Source organism: Varroa destructor, unplaced genomic scaffold, assembly GCF_002443255.2.
Source record: "Varroa destructor unplaced genomic scaffold, Vdes_3.0 BEIS01000007.1, whole genome shotgun sequence".
Taxonomy (NCBI): Eukaryota; Metazoa; Arthropoda; class Arachnida; order Mesostigmata; family Varroidae; genus Varroa; species Varroa destructor.
Window position 1 is genome coordinate 21220802 of NW_019211460.1, and position 20889 is coordinate 21241690.

The 20889-nt window shown below is 41.3% G+C and overlaps 1 long non-coding RNA gene across 1 annotated transcript; it reads left to right on the forward strand.

Moving 5' to 3' along the window:
• The first annotated feature begins 5015 nt into the window (after nt 1–5015).
• On the forward strand, nt 5016–20503 carry LOC147754442 (uncharacterized). The gene is made up of 3 exons (XR_015317557.1): nt 5016–5102; nt 5331–5509; nt 20248–20503. It is a non-coding gene; the product is annotated as an uncharacterized LOC147754442 (long non-coding RNA).
• Nucleotides 20504–20889: the final 386 nt, after the last annotated feature.

The following is a 20889-nucleotide window of genomic DNA, read 5'->3' on the forward strand; positions in this document are numbered from 1 at the left end:
TTCAAAAAATGATTTTGGTCTGTGTGAAAACCGCACCGTAATGGCAACACGAAAACTTGATGTTCGGCAGGTCCCTCGCTCCTCCTCGTTTAAATTGGCGATATTTACCTTTCTTAATGCCAGAACGCCGCTCAGAGATCGAACGCCAGTGGTGATGCCAGTGCAAAAACTACCCGACAAGGATAATCTGCTTTCATATAAATTCGGTCATGTTATGGAAACCTGTGTGGTGCTAATCAGCTTTTCTTCAATAGAGCCTGTTTGATTGGTCAGTCCATTTAGCCGACCTGGTCTGTAGTCGACCGGATCCAGGATCGAACCGAGTTTGATGAAACAGTTTGGTTCCATTGGGAAAATAGCCGTCCGTGATTGTGTGCGAGTGATGTAAATGACTAATGCAAACGTTGCCCACAAACCTCAAGCTGTTACCTCCTAAAGGCAACGATTGATTGCAAAATGTTTGTCCTGCAGTTATCATAGTAGCTAGGTTTGTTATAGTTTGGCTTTTGCCAAGTAGAGTGCGTGTCAGATCGCTGCTCACGTCGCAAAACTTGGCTAGCGTTTAACGCAGACGTTGCCTTTTTAATAATATCGCTAGCTAGTTGGGTAAACAAACATCGACTGCTATAAGCACATTCGCCTTTATATAGAAGTTGTATACCTTCGATTACAACGTCCCGCTGCTATTTCGGTTGACTTCTACAACTTAGGCTTTTCACGTATTTGGTCAACCATTCGATGAAATCCTGCCTCGTCATAGATCCACTCAGTGAAGCAAAGCGGAAAATACGTACGTGTATTTGGATATGGAAACGAAAATAGGAGGAACTCAGGAAGCGACATGGGTCTCGTAGTTTACAAAATGAATTGAACGCTTCATCGGTTGGATCGATCATTATTATGCATTTGGCTATACTGGAGTAGGTTGAAACATCTTTTTTCTTGTATTGTTCTTCCTATGTCATTTATCCCGTTAAATAGTACTGTCCATGGTATTTGCCAGCAACGCAGCGACCTTGAGCGATCCGACAAGATTAACCTAGACGAGACTAGCATATGTCCATAAAAGAAAATGAAAAAAGACAAACCATATATCTGAAGCTGGGCGAAGCCTATATGTAGATAGGTGATGTCAAATCAATTAAGGTATTCCAGGCAGGTCCCTTCAAATATTGTAGCAAGCGGCACTATACTTTTAACCATATTTCTACAAAACTCCCCTTAACACTTAGACCATTGTTATTATCAAGTCTCACTAGACACTAGTATACACACATACACGGAGTCCACGCATAAAAATCAAAGTCATTCTACTTACATAGATGTTAGCCTTAATAAAAATTGCGCTGCCGAACGGAGACAATTAGTGACCATATCGTCATCCGATACACGATCAAAAAAAGAATTAAGGTCAGGAAAAGGACGATTAGCCAAAGGTTACTTAGAAGACTGGCCTTTGCCTAGTCGGTCGTACCAAACAAGACTAGCTAAAAGCAGGAAGAGGCACAAGTGCACAAACAGGAAGTAGTGATGTGCCGAGATCGACGCCTGCGGCGACTAGCAGCGCGCGATTTTCAGCTGTCAGAATTAAAGGCTTAGTAATGAACAGGAAGTGTTACTTGTACCAGTCTTCTCTCCTGGCCCACAAAGAGTTGTGCTTTCTTTGCGCCGTTTGTCTGTCTCTCTTTCTGCAATCTTGTTTCTCATCGAAGAGCCGTTTAGCCTGGTTAGCTCAATTCCCGTCTTTATTTTGTCTGGACTTCATCGTACATTATCATCCCGTGAACTCGCTAGAGATTCGGCAGTTAGTGCGCTAATATGTGCTGGAACCGGCTTAAAATAGGATCTGCGCAATACGTATCACCCCTAGCCAATGCTAGCGAGCCAATTCGGACATCGTTTAACGCCGTGTAATGCAGTACAGGCCGCCATTTACCTATCGCAGGGGAAACATATTACCTGACTGTATTTTCCTAAAGAAAACTATTAATAACTGTGGTTGGCGATGTAATCGTCAGTTTCTCTGTCGGTGTCTTACTTCCTGCCTGCTTAGTTAGGTCTCTGAGGGCAAGAATTATCATCGATTCCTGTTTCCCACTTTTGCCCGTTATTCCGGATTTCTCTTGGCTGGACTCTGATTTAACCACTGATGCCGGTCGGGCTTCAACTCTAGCTCAGCTCGAATAGAATCATTATGGTAATGAACGCTTTGCGTATTTGAGTTGTTAACAGTTAGATAAAAAGAAACGGGAGCAGAAGAAATACTTTATCTGCTGTGTATGTGTGCGTGTACATCTGTTTATGTTCATGTGTTGCAAGCTACCATTGACACTTTGCAGCTTTTCGTTTCTTGTTCAGCAGGTCGGCCAAGCGGCGGCAGATGCGGCCTAATCTGAGGCGCTTCGTTACATCGAGCCTCAGCTAACGGCTGCCTTAACTTGGCCAAATCTGCGTCTGCAAGGCCGAATGGAATCGACGTGTTGGTGCTTCGAACGGACGTGTGCCGCTGAGCCCTAGCCGCTACAAACGTGGCCCACACCCTAAGCTTACAGGGTTAAGGCTGTAAGCCGATGGGGGGCCTGCGCGAAGGCAAAGCGTCAAGGGGCGCCGGCTTTTTTCGTACAGCACCATAAAAGTGGAATATTGATGTAATACATTGAATGAAACGGCACCTAACCTGATGAAAGAACGTCTTGCTTTTTTGCTCGACTTTAACAACGGTAAGGACGAAGGCCAAACTTTCTACTAGGCTTAGTGACCTCATGTGTACGACCCTTGCGCCCCACCTTCTACGTATCAGATAACTGCACGGAAGGAAGAGCCTTCTTCGCCGTTTGTCAGCGCAGACGGCGGCGCCGATCTTTGTTACTGTACCTACCGTACTTTTTTGCACATTTGCCTCATCTTCTTTAGCCTCCAAGCCTCGTTTTAACAGTTGTCGGCTTACGATGGGCAATGGCAGTACTCCGATAATCGCGCCTTTTACAGTAGGAGATAGAGAGGACACGAAAAGAATAGAAGTCGGAGGAACCACTTGCCTTTCGACGTAGGTTACGCCAATTGTCACAGAAGTGATCAGCGAGAAACGAAATCTGCGTCACTCCTCTGGTATTCCTTGGATATAGGTGCATCCTTGGAGATAAAACAAAGATAATATATCCTTAGCGAGAGTCATTTTTTGTCACAGGCTGCTACGCATTAGAGTTACACAAGTACCTTCAAATCCAATTATTCAAGGGCTGGCGTAGTTCCATAATTGCATCCGTATGTTATTTTTTTTTCATATTAATTGACTATCTAGGCTAGAAAAAAAAAGACACCTTCAAAGAACGAAATGAAGACATAGAATAAAACTGACCCATTAGCAAAGAGCTGTTGACTTAATAGTGACGTACAATTCTCTACATATTGTAAATCCTTTCTTATTACAACATAAATTTTCGCTCAAATAGACTTACGAAAACACATTCTACATAGATTTAACATATCATTTAATACACTCACGACTGAAAAGCTTCCGCATTCTCACCGATACAAGAAAATGTTGATATAATTTAGGCTTTGTTGAAATCAACTTGTCAGAAGGCCTTGTGAATAAAAAACCTTTAACTTGAAAATATGTTAATAGCATAATTATAGCCAGATCATAAGGAATATAACGTTGCTCGATAGCCAGGTAACTCAGTGTTTTACAGAAATATAGGAATGACGTTAGTATTATACAAATATTTATATATACAACGCTATTATTTGTAAAAAGGAAATCATAACAGAGAAAACAAATAATCAGTCCTTTTTGTCCTTCTTATGTCGCTGTTCCTTGTCCACTATATCGATAAGTAGATACGTTGTCCCTTCAGTCCGTTAAAACAACTCCAGTGTTTTCTTGTGTATAATCAGTGGAAAATCTGTAACGCGACTAAGCATGATATCATAGAATAGCTAATCATAGCTAAGTGGAATAATTTCAGACAAAACGTGATCTTAGGCCAACTGAATAAAATCACACTTAAGCCTTTTACTTTATCTATTATTTCCATTGAGAATTGCTTGTTCACGCCCGTGCGATCAAGGCTAATAATAGACTTCTAACAGTAGGTCGCATACATCTGTCCAATAAGATTGTAATTTAAAGGTACCTGATAAGCAGCTTATAGAAATCCGGATAACAATGCCTTCATAGATCAGACGGGAAAAAATTGAAACCAGCGATATTAGGTAGCCTTGATGCGTCGCTATCCATTTGCTTTGTCTGACTACAGGCTTTCAGTCGCGCACGCCGGGTTCTTAGGAAATAAAAGGTAACGAGCGTTGTCGTGGATATCTTCGGAACTCACAAGTCCATTTAATTGTTTTCCTATTTACCGACAAAACAAAAATCATAAAAATAAGCTGTATATGTAGGTGTATGTTTGCGTAGGCATTTCTGCAAGTTAGGCCTAAATCGATTGAAATTGTTTGTAGAACAAAACGTTCCGAATGTTGAAAGGGTCCTTCATGAGTGATGAACCTAGCGGTGTGAGCTGCGTGTTCATTAATCAACAAACAAAAGATATTTAGACTAACAGCCCTAGTGCTAGTAAGGGAATCACCGCTAGTCTTTGTTAAGAGGAAAAAAACAGAATAAAAGACCGGGTCCGACGATAGACGCATACGAGAATAGGAAAAGAGTCTAGTCCGCCTACAGAGCACTTCATATTATTTCGTATTCGGATTCCGCAGAAAGCCTTTTGAAAGTGTACTCTAAAGTATTACGTTATGACAGATTCTTCAATTAAGAAAACGAGTCGAAAGATATAAGGCCTTCGTCCCATTGGCGTCGACGTTGGTGTCCTGTCATAATCTCCGTCAAAGCTGTGGCGTAAGCGTCCCCTTGGTTGAAAAATGGCGCGGGAGGGGGGAGCTAGCTATCTCAAATCCAATCAGCGACACATTTTAGAGAACAGATGTGATTATGAAAATTATTTCTATGCTATAAATTGCCAACCTAATTTTTTCCGGTTCCCCTACATTTTAGAGCGCGATTCTAGACCACTACCACGATGGTGGTGGAACATTATATACGCATCACTCATCAGGATTCCTTGGTCCAGTTTGAAAAAGTAAGTAATATCTATGTTCATCCGCCTATTTCAATCGCCATCCGTGGGGCCATATCACACATGAAATGATTTGGATATTCACGACAAATAAAAGGACACTCGTATGCTAACATTGCTGTCTAGAGAAAAAGGTTCGGACCTATATTGCCGCCTTCTTACGGTGGCGTCAAACTCCGATTTATATTCATACAGATATATACGTGTACGGAAACTTTTTTCCATCATCAGGAGATGATGACCCTGACCTTGTAATCAGTGTCGGTGTGTCGTGAGCTCAACGTTTCGACCCATATCATCCGTTCTTGGCCACTGTACCCTAGACAACCTTCATCATTCATAGGACACTCGCTGGACGATTCCGTGTGCTATTCCATAACAGGATCGAAAGCCTTACTTCTGCACTTTCCGTAAGCGCTGCACGTAACACAAAATAGAAATTGTTTGTTTCGCAGTATCAGATTCTCGAGAATCTGCTAACGACAATATATAAAGATTAATTTCAACCATAGCCAATAATGGAGACGAAATGGGAGTTCAGCTGGCGCCTTAATTTCGAAAATTTTATTAGGCAACACAGAGTGTCGTATCATGCCTAAATTTTTTGCGAATCACTGCTGCGTAGATGAAGCTAACTTTTAGCTTGACTATTCGCGACTTTCTAACATATAAAGCATGGTATATTGATGCAAATTGTTGCGAAGCTTGTAACCAATCGTTCCGGCTGTACAGAATAAGTCGGACGAATTCGAATCCTCATAAAGCCATCATCTTAATGCCAGCCTATAGCGGATTTATAGGAAGTTGACAGCTCGTTTAAATGTACGTACCAAAAAATCAGAGCACCTCGACGATACCTCGTATACGATTCAATATTTATTTCAAAACACCTCACTACGTTCACTCACTTGGTTCGGTAATGAGACAACTACAGCCTCTAACTCTAATGTAGATATCGTTCTAAGCAAATGCTATAAGGTGTATGCTAGAATTTCTATCTTTCTACCGCCAGCAATTTTCCGTAGAAACAAGATCTGTAAATATTAACTGGAAAGAGGCCTCCTAGAAAAGTTATGGTTCTTCACAGTTTGTTTTTAGGACAGGTTTCATTCCTCGACAAAGGTACGATCTGTCGTATTCGCGCTTACTTCCGAGATCGTTCGGAGGTTTACTTGTAAATCTTCGCAGTACAGATTTACCCTCCATATGCCTTTAAGTAAACAAACAAACCGAGTTAAAATATTATCTTGAACACCGTAAGTACCATCTTCGAGTAGCTACGAACCTGCTCCCGAAGTTTTGGAAATGGACGAGTTTGAACCCGATATTGTTAAGTCAATTTGAAGATGGCTTAGTTAAAGTGACGAATAAACGATTGGCGCGCATAGTTTTTGTGGTACTTTCTAGGTATGACATTAATGGCCTGCTCGCAATAGAAATCGAGAAAATCTGAAGCTTCTCTCACCGGATCCACAAAATCATATAGCAACTGTACGGGCAACTACTAAGTTTAGTTATAATCGGTTAGTATCATCTGGTAATTATTTTTGCCAACGTCAACACTTGGATCAGCATGGCTGCCTACTAGTTAAGTAATAGACGCCGCGGCGACGTACCCACCACGCCGTCAAAGCTTCATCTCTCTGCCATTTCTTAATAGTTTTCGTTCTGTAAGATTCTTCAAACATGAAACAAGTGCTGCTCGTATCCTTGTAAATTAAGTACGAAACGTAAGAAAGGTAAGGCAGGTAGATACAAGCGACGGCAGCGACGAAACGGGAGCTAACCTTTGGCGAACAGCATTCTGAAGTAGCACGGCCGAATATTAAGCGGCCGAGAGAAATTTATGATGAGCTTATACTGATGAAGCTGGTAAAGCTTTCAGGCGCTCTCGAGTTATCATGCAATGCTGAGGATGATGGACAAGTGGGCTATTCAGGCGGTCCACTTTGCCAAAAATGAGCGGATTTTAGAGCTGAGCTGAAACCAGTTGCCGAATTTAACGCATAAAGGTAATAAGCAATGAGCGCAGTTAGTTTTGCGTGGTTTCTCTGAAGAAGAAGGACTTCATGGGGTTTTGCTACCCTCCCGTCGTCGAGTCGATTCGGCCGAGTAAGCGGGTAAGCTCCCCCCGGCCCTGTTGCTGAGCGAAACCAGTCTATCCGAAGACGATGTCGCTAATGCTAGTAATTTCGCTGTGTGCCGGGGAAATGGGGAAAAACACGAAGAGGACGAAGATGAAGACCCACGCACCTACGCGAGCCCACGAACGGAATCATGTCTTCTGCTGAGCCCGTGGCTTGTTGATAGCTCAGACAATGGACAATGAAAGTAAACGAGGTGACTCGTCAAGGGGAGACAGAGCTGGCACAGAAAAAGACGAAAAAGTATGGTGGTTGATGGGTAGAAAGGGGAAAAACAAAATGATAGTTAGAATGAGAGAACGAAAAGGCTAAAGAGGCTCACACACACAATGTACGAGTAATGACAGAGAGGCGAGGAGCAAACAGCAACGAAAAGATATGGCTATCAGGCGGGTAGATAAAAAAAAAAATAGCTGGAAGCTGAAGTCAGTTAGCCCCTTTCATTTTCTTCCTGCCTCCCTCCTTGGCCCCTTTCTCTTTCCTTCTCTGCTTTAGTACTTTTATAGTCAGTGCTGCTGCTGCTGCTGCCGCCGCCACTGCTGCGGCGACGGTTGTCACAGCGAGACGAAACACGGCTCGATGGGAAAGGGAAGAGCGATGGATGGCGGTGGTTGATACATCCGGAGCGGTACCAGGGCCTCAAATTCTGGCTCGCTGATGTCATCCATCGGCCGCTGCGTTCGCAGACACAGTGTGTGTATGCCACTACTGCTGATGACTTTCGGCTACTCTCCAGCTCTTTAGTTCTCCTTCTCTTTCTTTCGAGCTTTTCTTTCTACGAGGAGTGTCGTTGTCTCGTGCGTCTACTTTGTTGCTGTTCTACATTAGTTCATCGAGCTAACTAGTCGACCAGCCCGCCGTCAGCAGAAACATGGCTGGCTAATTTAGCGTACTCCCTGGGAGAAATCAGATCAACCGAAAAACGGGCAGGCGTCCTTTTACCGGCTACTACCCACCGCGTTGCACCACTTCTCGCTCAAGCTACTGGGGACGAGACATTCTGCAGCGAGCTTCACACCAGGCTGTTTTCCTTACTGGGAGCGAGCAACGTACCATTGGATGGGGCGAATGCCGATTTGTAAAGTTTGATGGGCCATTCAGTCAAAAAGGTTGTCACCTCTTCCAAGTGGCAATAGTAATTGTTTTGCTTGCAGGAGGCAGGAGGCAAAGATGGCTGGATCATATTTGTCATCGTTGATGAATAGACCAGACACAGAGATGAGAGAAAAGCAAACAACTGAGAAAGCAAGACGGTTGGCTGAACGCAACTATTCACAATTGTAAATCGAAACCTAGCGTAAAGTGTGATACCAATCAACTGTGGTAGTAGATTGGAAAAGAACATTTAAAAGAAATTATATAGCTTCTAAATTAAACTAGCCTTTAAACTGGACTGTTACCGTCTAGCTTCGACTAATTTGAATTTATAACGGCACGCTTCCTATAGTTCACTAGCGTCTGGTTCAGTGTAAGGCTGTTTGGAAGTATGTGCCTGTACTTGAATTACTTTACATCATTTTCTCTAGGGTACCTTCCAAAAATGCCTATGTACATTTCTTATAGGTACATCGAATTCTGCTTGTTATCGGCAATACGATAGAGAAACTTTTAGCTTTCAGCGTAACAATCTTTACCTAAGTAAGCTTTTTGCAGTTATCGTTAAAGCATTTACAGTTTCTAACTTATTTAATTAACTAGACTATGATCTATGTATTCTACCAAGACTATACAACACGAAACAGAAAAAAACATGCACAGGCAAGGGCACGCACAAACAGGGGTGGGGTGTTTGTCAGGCGGATACTATAGCACAGAAGAAGTGACAGATACATAGTTTTTCCGCTAAACTTCTACACACGGCACGTATAAGCGTGTATAAAAATATCCATGTGCTGGTATAGTACGGCACTACTGGAAATCTTCCAGACGCCACTGCAACTCTTAAAGCTTTGATGGTTGTCCCAAGCAATACTGCATCAATTTTAAAAGTACAGCAGTTTTGTTTATATATATATATATATATATCTATATATATATATATATATATACATATGCGTCTAATATTTGCTGACGACTTTCTGCTGACGAGGAAGATATTTCATTTTCATATACGTTGTACTACCTGCCATCACAGGCGTATTTCGCGATAATGGTTTAGCCTTCTTGCTGCGGCAGCGTTCTTGAAGTTTTTCCTCCAAAGCACATTCGGATGCAACCCCTTGCACACAAAATGCCAGTTTTTGCAGTCCTATGAAAATCTACTAAGAGTCGTATTCGTCTATCCAAAACATGTGGATATATATCTGGCTTGTAGCGGCCCTACTTGTTCGGTCTACTTTTCTAGCTGTTCTACAAATGGAAGGGAACCCCCCAACGCTCTTCAACTTTCGTAGCAGCTGGCCAAAGGAGCGTTTTTTATAGTCACCCATCCGCAGCCTTAGATGGAACAAAGTTGTTGCGTCTCAGCAAAAGACCAATGACAGGCAGAAAAACGTAATACACTAGATTTCTTATTACATTAGATCTATAAGGAAATAATCGCCATATTTATTTGCGCACAAAAAACGTAAACATATACGATATATTAAACTATAATTAAGTCTAAATTACTGTTATTTGATTGATAGAGCGCCTTGTAGCTATAATGGTTCGCTTATTACTCGTGCACGCCGATTTTTATCATTATTATTACTACTACTATTGCATAGAACGTCTGGCAAGTAAACTATGCTCAAAGAATCGCGTTCAAAGTACGAATAATCACTTCAGTATCGTGGAGGGTCGATGCACCGTAGAGACCCGTATAACGACGCTTAAGGAAGAACGGATAAATAGAAAGGGCACCTGTCCTATAACGTCTCTAACAGCAGCTCAATAAACGAAAACATACGTAAACCCTAAGTTGCGAACCGATGTCGAATCGGTAGCTCCGAAGGTTATCGATGCGTTTGATGAAGTTGCCCTGCATGAAGCTAGATCTACGACAAGCGGCGCCATCAACGATAGTGATAGGCTATTACATAGCCTAAGAGTGTACCATAATAGCGAACTAGCCCTTGAATTGTTTTAACAGGAATATGTAGCTTTAATGGTGGATACTAAATTGACTGTGTGATAGTTTTGCGTACGTAAGCTGCGTGTTCGAATCCGGTCATCCGCACAAAAGAGTTTTTGCAAAAATCTTGCTAGTAGAGTATTTGTGCGAAGTGAACGATACGCACTCGAAATGCACTCGCCATAGTCTTATTTAGTAAGCAGCATTGCTTAGTGAAATAGTGGTTTTCTACGATAGTTCAGTAGTAGAGGCTAAAGTATGTGTTAATGGAGTGCTGATGGAGCTCAGCGACCCGATAACTCAGCTGTGGACGTAAAACTTGAAATGGGTAGGATGATTATGCTTACCCTGGAGAAATATAGACTAGAAATTATAAATATATTACCATTTATTCTTACAAAAATTCTTAACTCATTACGATATCTACAAAAATTTGACATCACACAAATTAATATATGTTCAAACTTTTGGTATATAACTTTCGGTAGGAAATTATATGGACTGGATCAGTTGCTTGCCTTTTGACATTGCATAGCCATCCCATAAATAAGTTGGTTTGACGCTGTAAGTAAGCTAGTGATTTTATAGGTGGGAACCCTATCTTGAAATGTAACTAGAGCACAAAACGTTTTTTTTCTAGTTTTTCCAGGTTAGTACTGTTGATGATGTTGCCCTTGTTCCGTTGTTTGCACCACGAAACAGCATTCAAGATTGCTCCCTGGCTTTCTAAGTACGTTCTAAGTTGTCTGTCTAAGGTTCTAAGTTCGACAGATTGTTCCGTGAAACTAGAGAACTCTTTTAGAACAGATTGTGTTCCCATATTTTCTGGAAGTCTGTTGCTTCGTAGGAATAATCTTTTTTAGTAAGAGGAAGCTGCTTAGAGACTTCTTGTTTAATTATTAAATGTATGTGATATATGCAGTGAGTAATACGGCATGCATGACTATCCGGTTAAGCTGTGTGTTGTGTGCTTTATATTCTCTCGCTCGTCTATTCACTCACCATGAAAGGAAGCCATTATAATTGAGCTTACCACAGTTTAAGTTAGCAAGCCAAAATGTCGATGTGACATTTATTAACGTAAATTTTTATTGCAAACTTCCCTCAAGAAGAAGTTCATACAGGAAACATTGTTATTTTCAATAAACTTTCGGAACCATAGAAATCTCTAGCTGTTCCTTTGAGGAGAATTAGACTTAACTGAAGAAGCGTTTCAGCAACTCTCCAAGAACCAAGAAACTTTCAACGAGAGTAATAAACGATCATCTTAGGAAAGAGCGAAATACTTTCAGCTCGACTTCGCGATTAGCGCAGAACATGGTGTTTAAATAGCAAATGATAATTCTTACCAATTCGGGCTGAGCCGCAAGCAATACTCTATTAGAGCCACGTCTGGCGAGTGAGGTGCCCCCGGATAGCATCTACTCCCAACAAGACTATGAGGCAGATGTAAAGATAGCGAGATAAAAACAACGGCTACTATAACCTGGAAATTGTTTGAAATTGAAGTTCGTGCGGTAATTAGGCGAACAACAGTTATATCAAGTAGCAACATTTGGATCAGCAAAGTCATCGAAGGTGGCTGGAGTATGTTTCCGTTGAAGTGCACGTGAAATAGCGAAGCAGATATGTCATTTATTTGTAACCGGTATTTTGGTTATGACCCGAACTGTCTCCGTTCCGTCGAAAAAGGTCTATTGAAGAACAGCTAATAGGACAACTCTGCTGCTGTTCTACATGCGGCTACACACAGCCCGTCATCATTTTGTATCATAAGCTTAAGGCGGCAAGCCTCGGAAGACGAATATAACGCGCACCTAAAACAAGCCAACAACCGGCGTCCAGCTCGTCTTTGATTTTGGTTACATTGATATAGGCGAAGGTTGTTTCAACGCTTAAATCACATAGCTACGTATACAATCTGAAACTGTAACTACCTAAAAAATTCAAAAGATAACTAACTGTAAGTGATGACCATGACCGTTAGGCGGAGTCCGGATCCTTGACGAATTGAGACAAACAAACACTTTTTTACTTTGGCAGGATTTCTCAAAGGCTTGCGAAGTACTTGCTACATGAATGCTAGTAATTGCTCATGTAAATTACGACACATTAGCACTGCAACGCTAGAAATTAACTTCCCTTATAGGCGCGTCCGGCGTGTACGTAACGAGCTTTTATAAATTAACTGTCCTTTCACCTTCTTCCGTTTGAAGACTATACATATTATGTTGAACCTTCTGCTTTTTTACTGCTTCTGCCATTTCTAGTACGGCTCACGAAACAAGACGATGGCCACACGAACTTACCATACAGAAGTGCAAGGCCAGCAGATATTATGCATCGTAGAAATCGGAATGTGGCAAATTCTCCGATTCGCCCGCACGTGCATTGCTGCGACGTTTTAGATGCGCTCACGCACTATACGGCCTCACAACGTAGACGAAGAGGAATGACACAGCGTTTGGCTGTTGGAAAATTACGAGTTAGGAAAGTTGCTCCTTGAAAGGGGTGCCGCTTAGTGGGAACCCTATATAATAGGCCTGCGAAGGGCTGATTTAGTTCCATCTCATCGCTCTCAACTCATACCGTCCAAACGTAAGCGGTGCACGTAGCTGTACGATAAGTATAGATAGAAGCACGGGGGTCACAGAGAAAGAGGGGCCATACCTGGCGGTACTCTGAGAGGTTGCGTGGGTGAATTGCGAGATGGATGAATTCGACGATGTGCTGACTTGGTTAACCATAGAAGCGCGGCATGGAGTAAAACTTGGTTGCGGCAGATTGAAAGGTAGTCCTACCAGCACATAACATCGTTACTGCCCTTCATAACGGCGCCGTCGCCTCGGCTTCCATCATCGCTGCAGACACCTTCATCATGCAGCGCGACCGTCCTAAACGCTAAGCTATCGCGCAAGTTTCAGAGGAAAGTCGGCTGTTCACGGTTCTATCGACTAGATCACCATACCGTGCGCCGGCTACCATAACGTCAGAGGAAACAAGGATACCATGAGGAACACGATGGCGAGTGAACGTAGGTGATGCTACGGGACCGGCGGTGGCTGACGGGGCTGAACCTCGCGTCACTATAACTTAGCTGCTGTGAGCTGGTGCCCACGGACCGGCGCGACTGCTGCTCCTGTCAGGAGTCATCCACAAACGGAGGAGTCAGTTTAGTCGAAAAGAGATAGCGTAAGTGAGCTGTGCACGAAGACCAATACGCGAGAGGGTGTGCGAGAACAGCAAGGTGACAGTAAGAGAGCAAGGATAAAAGCGACTCATGAAGATGAAGGATGAGCCCTCAGCTGAAGGTCGGGGAATCGTTGATGGCTTTACCAATGGACGAATAGTACGTGGGCCTCATCAACCAACGCCAGTCAGACCGTTAACTATGAGACAGCGGCGCCAGCGCAAAAAGTAGCGGCGATGGGGGCGACTGGTAACCCGGGATTAGACATACAACACGGAGACATTAATGGACAAAGCGTCACTGTCGTTTTCTGAGAACGGGCGATGCTAGACTTATAGAACAGTACCGCACCATGTATCGCGTAATCCAAGCGGAGACGAAGAAGCAATAGGACACCCGTTTCATGTCAAGCACGCGAAACGTATTTAAATTCAAATACGATAAACTTCGTACCGTTCGTGAACCTTGTGTAAGGTCGATGAGCGTTTAAAGCAGAAAACAGCTGGTATGTAATTCGTAGATTGATGCTAGCAAGCGTCTGTTTGATAGTGCGCTAGCTTGGCTCTAACTGCTGCATGAACTTCATAATAAAGGGCTATTAGTAGTTAGTTACTAGTCGTCTTTTCGAATCCCGAAACATGTTGACCCACTCCTTGCTAGCCGGCATAAATACGAGTATTTTATATATTTAATAGGTAAGAATATAATTCATTGCCAGTCATCATTTTTGCCTACTATGATATCCTAGGAGCGGTTTCGTCTTGTGTTGGACCTACTGAAATCGATATTTTCATTTCGATAGAAATCATAGATCTATTTGATCAGTTTAGGTTGATGAACAGTTACCTTTAACTTCTGATGCAATGGGCAAAAAAAAGCGGCAAAAAAAAAGGTTGATGAACAACTAATTTCTAAGTAAAGAAGAGACGTATCACCTTAGGCTGCTAAAGGCTCTATCAGTTGCTCGATACATATTGCAAAATTCTTAAATTCTTCATAAATACAGTTCTTTTCAATTGACTCGAATGAAGAACGAACTCCCTCAAAAACATCACTGCGCATCCAGTGTCTAAACGCCAAAGTAAAGTATAGTGCTACACTATATACCTTGCTACTGATGGCCGTCCGTTCTGTTGTTCAAATACATCTACCTCCAAGTCTCCAGACAGGACAACTCATGGAAGTCGTTGTTGTATACTCTACGCGAGGACTGACAACGCGCTAGCTGTCGATCTTGGTATATTTCAATAACCGCTTATGTTTATGTCTAGGCAAAATAGAACCTCTAAAGGAGAAGATAATTACCTCAGCTTTTTCCTAATATTCTGCAGAAGAACTTGAAAGCCTGTTTCTCATTCGTCTGTGTAGAGATCCAGCTGGAAATGAAGGACATAGCAGACTTGCTGTAGAGTCCACATATTCAAATTAAGCAATGTCAGCTCCTGAATTTCACTACCATTGCTGCTCCTAAACAAAAAAAAGGATTGAGTATATCATATAAGGTCGAAGGTTAAAGGACATGTCCGGGATAGATTAGTAAAAAGTGCGTGTTGCCTACGTAGACGCTGGAAATAAGAAAAAGTAAATATTAATATGCCATTTTGTTGCATGCATCGACATTACGGACCATTTGACGAATGGTATTTGGATGAATTTGATGATTTTCACTATTTTTAATGGACCTGCCGTTTGTTTCGATTACGGTTTCGGGGTCTGAACAGTTTATGAGTAGTTAAAAAAGAAATTCTTTCTTTTATTTCTAGAATAGTGAAAATGCGTAAAACAAGGTTGGCTGTTGTGAACGTTAAAAGCTCACTTCAATACACCAAATACGAAGGACAAAGCAGATATAAGCTTTAAGCTATTAGCCTAAAGTTTCAAAAAACACATTTCAAAAATACAAGCAAAATCGAAAAGGCAAAAAAAAACACAGCAATTATTAGAAAACAAGAATCGTGGAGGCTTATTTGAGCGAGCCAATCGATGAAAGATAATCTCCTTTCAAAAACAGTATTTAATTCCCTCATCAGAATCCTGGCACAATCAAAGGTATCAATTTGCAACGTAAAATATTGAGCTTTTCTTCTAATCCTCACTGCGAATCTTCTGTTTTGCTTCATACAAATTTCCCTCGAATTCTTCGAGCGCCGAATGAGGACTGACAATGCGGTAGCTGTCGATTTCGGACAACTAAGAGAACCTATAATTTCAGCTTGGAACCATCTGTTCTAGTTAGCTTGTGGCTTAGCGGTAGAAAACGTTCATTGTTTTCTAGTGCATGGCAGCTGCGTACCTTTTTTTTTGTTAGATACCAAAATAAAAGGCATTCAGCGCCTGTTGTAGAGCAGTACGTAGTGGTGAGGCTATACTTTAAAACCGATTGACCGAACTTGCGACCTACAGAGTCTCCAGTTAACGAAATCATAAAATCAAAACCAGTCATCTGTCGGCAGAACTGGCCAATACTAATTGTCTTAGGGACGAACAGTTATCAGTGGTAAAGGCGGCGGTGAAGAACTTGCGTTGCTTTATCAGTCACTACAGGGCGTTAAGTGGTAACCTCCATAATGGACACAAAGCATAATCGATTTCCAGTGACCTGCTCATCGATTTTTAGGGTTGAAGTGTTTTCTAATTAAGTACGCTACATTTGAATATTGTGAAGTATGGTTAGCCTGATAACAACCTTCAGACGTACTATGCTGTGGACGTATGAAGTTTGAAAATAACTCGAATGACGATATAAACTTGTTACATTCAGATTCTTGAATTTCGTTATTTCGGTCCTGCACGATACGTCTGCACGTTTAGGACGATACGTCTTTACAGTTTCTTTACAGTCCTAGGGACGAAACTTCCGTAAAGGAGCTCGGTCAAGTAGTACAAGGCAAGCCTCCATTGCTTCGTCTTTTTTTTTTTTGATAACCAAGGAGTCCTAGCAGAATAGTTATTCTGCAAAACTCAGTTAATATCCAATGTGGGCATGCTCTTCCTAAAGCCTCTATATCACTTTATATCGTAACGGCTCAAACTTCATTGATATATCTGCTCAATTTAACTGGCTGTGGTGCCGTTAAGGACAATACTGTAGGGGTTGTTGTCGATTTTGAATATGTTTGAAGTATACGTTACAACGTCAAATTTCGAAAAGACCTTGTGAAGAAAAGGATAAGGAAATGCGAGGTAAGGCTGTATATAAATATTTAATTTTTGCAGTTCTGTAGTTAATCGTAGCTTTCCCGCAAATTTTTTTTTTGTCTTGCAAGTGTAACATTTGGTAGAATAGTTATAGGAAGGATGAAGATAGAGGAAGAAAAGAAAGAAAAAGTTGGTTGGAAAAAGGTTAAGGTCACGTTGTTTGAGTTTCAAAGGAAGAATTGTATCAATTTGACAGTTTTGTAGTATGTTTGACGACTAGCTGATCTCTCCTTTGCCTGCCTTATGAGTTGAGCAGAACTTACACTTCTGAACTGTTAAACTTGAGGTCAACGAAGTGTGAACTAGTAAAAAGGTCAAGCACGCATTGCAGCTACGGACTTCGGGAGAGAAGTTATCTAGCGGATTTCGGGAGAGAAGTTACCTGACAGACTCCATTCAGACTGAAACGCCCATAAAGTAAAAAAAAAAAAGTAGAAGAATACTTGCTAAATTTAATAACTTAAGTATTACATTTTGGCGCATCTCCTCTCCGCCTTCAACTAGAAGGATCAGCAAAAGTCTTCTAATTGAAGGGTGAAATTAATTGAAACGCTTTTGTACCTAATTAGTTCAGGTTCTCATTACCCTCTAATATGCAAATAGGTGGCGGCTGTTTTTTGAATACCTAGCATTGACAAACGTTATTTTTTGAATAAAAATTTTATGTAAATAAACACGACGTGCTTATCTCGGTTTGCCAGGCTGCGAAACATCGCTGACGCCTGCGACCGAGCCGCTGGCAGTCTGCTGTATGTTTTTTTAATTGTTAATATTTATACAAACACGGGCCAGCACAATGAATTATATTATGTTCAGAGTCAAAGCTGTACAGATTTTCGTATTTTGGTTGTTCATGTCGAAGCATAGCGGGAATCTGTCTATCAGCCGCTACGATGATATCAAGCATATTTTCTTGAAAGTATTTAAACTGTATGGACGTTTATTTGCCGATGGACTAAAATGTTGTGTAGATAATGTAAGCGCACACCCTCCAGACATTATGAGATTTGGCAGCCCTTGACTTCGGCTACGCTAGATAGTTCTACAGGTGATTGATGGCAGCGCAAGAATGAGTAAAAAGTGCTTGTTGAGGAAGGCGACTGAAGCGCGGAGTAGGGAGCGTACTCCTAGCACTTCAAATTCGTGCCCCAATCTAATAAATCGTATAGGTCCTAAAGAATTGCACGCACCACCGCTGTTTACTTTGGGTTTGGCTTGTCATTGCAAAACCATTTAATAGATCAGTTCAGCCTCACCACCAGGTCTATAGAGCAGGAAAGCTATTAGCATTTTCTAAACATTGAAGTGAGGTTCAATAAGGAAACGTGACAATTAGACGGGTTAGAAAAATGAGGTGAAAAAGCTTTCCGCTGTAACGTCCGAAGCCAGCGATGTACGTACGTTGATCAATGAACTATAGTAATATTCCGTCGTGTTTGTCTAACACAATAATTCTAGTAAATCTAACTTCAAAAAAAGGAAACAGCAATGGCACTAGGTAAATATATTCAATGGGGCGATACCTTCGCAATCCTAGTTTTTGCTTTCAAGATGCCTCTTGTTATATCATAAGATATTAACAAATTAACAACTGTTGATAAAAATCTAGATGGTCCTATCTATAACCGTATCAGCGTAACATATATCACCGGAAACTCTGTTTTCGGTACTGTTGTACTAGCAACTTTATAATGACTCTTCGGATTATTTTCATTTGATTTGTGTTAACGTACAATTGGACAGCAACGATTGCCATCGAAGTTCTCAAGGGCCTCCTTTAGATCATCTGGATCCCAAACTTACCTTTTGTATAAAATTGTAACAGATCGTTAAAGCAGTTATTCTCGCCCACCAATCTAGCTAGGCTTCAGATCCAAGCGGAATCAAAAAGTGCCTTTAGTCTTCGGCTCGGGAATTTCCATTTTCTTCGCAATGGTATTAATGTTGAAGACCTGTCAATGAAGTCGAAGACTTTGTTGGACATGAAAAATAAGTTTAATTAAAATTTAAGGAGTATCTGCATTCTGCTTAGTAGATTATCTATACATATATATATAGACAGAAGTCTACCGGTAGGAAGGCTTGTTAATGGTTAGATTAGTAGAAAACGGCGTCACTTAATGGTAGTAATAAATTGGCACTTCTTGGCCAAGAACATCACAGGACCCTCAACTATTCATTAACGAGATTCCCCTAATTGCGAGAAAGGTCGAAACGTTTTTTTTTTGAGAAAACTCTAGGCGTGGACTTGAGCGATATAATGCAGCAGATAGTTAAATTCAATTCTTACGTTCATTAATATGTTTTCCGGTTACGCCCACACATGCATATATGATATGATTCATTCATCAAATGTTTCAGACCCGAGGAAATTCTTTGTGGAACGGTTCAAGCGATAACGTGTTTTAGCGTCTAACATATCTACTATTACATATCAATGCCTCGTATCGTAGATTTTGATCTAAACACTATCTGCTCTAACTGCTATTGTAAGTATTGTTGGTAAGGTAGCTACGTAATAGTATCAGGTGGATCGTCGCGTGTAGCACACTGGGGAGCCGTTTTAAGCTTCCCCAAACGGCAGAGGGGGCATTCGGTCAGCCTCAGCTTGAGCTCCAGAACAGTCTGATATTTAACGGTCTTCCCCTACAGAAAACGCCTATTATTCTCTATGGCGCATGCCTAGTCTCAGCTTATTCTGTCGCCTAGTCCGGCCATCTAGCTCAACGGGTGTTAATATCCCGGGCTGATCGTGTTTTGAATAATGGACCAATAAAGTATTAAGCAACTAGAGCATAATTGTACCGCGAACGGGGAGACACAATCGTGCGAAAATGAGAAGAGCCTTGTTGGCGGGCTCTGCTATATTTACCCTATGCATCATACATGAAAAATGGCTCTGGCAGGTTAGTCGCTAGAAGGACAGTTAGTTTCATGTACTGCCTGGGTTGCAGTGGCATGGGCTAAGAAATAACGAAAGTTCGTCTTCGTGCTCCAAGATGCGCCTAAGGTATACCTAGTTTTTTGCTGCTCTGCTCTACATGGAATAAGCATAATTTACCCAGAATTCTACAAGATCCGGAATGAACTTCTTACAACCAGTAAAAAATAGCTTTCATATTGAACATAAACAACAAACAATACTTGTACCTAAGTTTATACTTACGTTGCCGAAATGTGTATTTGTACTATTAGGGAGTGTTGCAATTTGATCAAATCAACCGTCGCAAAAATCCTGTTTCGATTTAATGTCACCCGCAGCTGTATGGTAACCATTACCTTAAACGTATCATCATCCTTATCAAAGGATACCTATTATTCAACAAATGTGTTTGCTAGTTGTTGTGATACACTTTTTAAATGTATTTTTAGCTCCCCGCCATATTATGTTCAAGCCCACAAGTGACAATACGTGAGAGAATCGTATATTCGGCGGCACATCAGCCGCTTTATACTATGCACCCACTGATGTATGCCACTACATACTAATTATATCATTTAAAATTACATTTTAATAAACTGTTCCATACGTTATATATTTGAAAATGTTCTTGTCTATAGCCGAGAATGCTGAGCGATGACAAATAGCTCGACAAGTCTTCCAAAAGGAGCCTCCAGAGAGAAAACGTTACGGAAAAAGGAAGCGGCGCTTGGCGAAAGTGAAACGTTCGAGACCCATAATGTGAGTTGGTAAGTTTTAACGTATAACTGTCCCTACGTAGTATTAATCACCAGCGAAAATATCAAATCAGACCTGACAGCGGGCCATACGGTCGTTGAGGCACTAGCACTGCAGCAAAAGCCTACCGATGTAATATCCTTCGAAAATAATACACACAATATATCGCGGAGAAAAAATTATCTATGTAGTTTTTTTTTACATTTGTTACCTTAAACTGGCTTGCATGTGTGTATGTGAACCCTTAAACAATTTTGATGGCAGAACAAAACCAGTCTTTGCAAGCTTTTTTCTTTTTTTTAATAATATTTACTGTTAGTCCTGTAGTTAGATTTTTCGTCGTAAGTATAGGCATACCGCATACAATATAAAAAGTCTATACTTGCATTATGTGTCAGTGGCGTCACAAAAACACGCGAGCCGTTTTTTAAATCGTTAAAACCCTGCTCCAATTTTATAAGAGCAATAGTTGTAATAGGTTTCAGCAATGATGTCGAGCTATGTATTTGCAGCAAATATATATT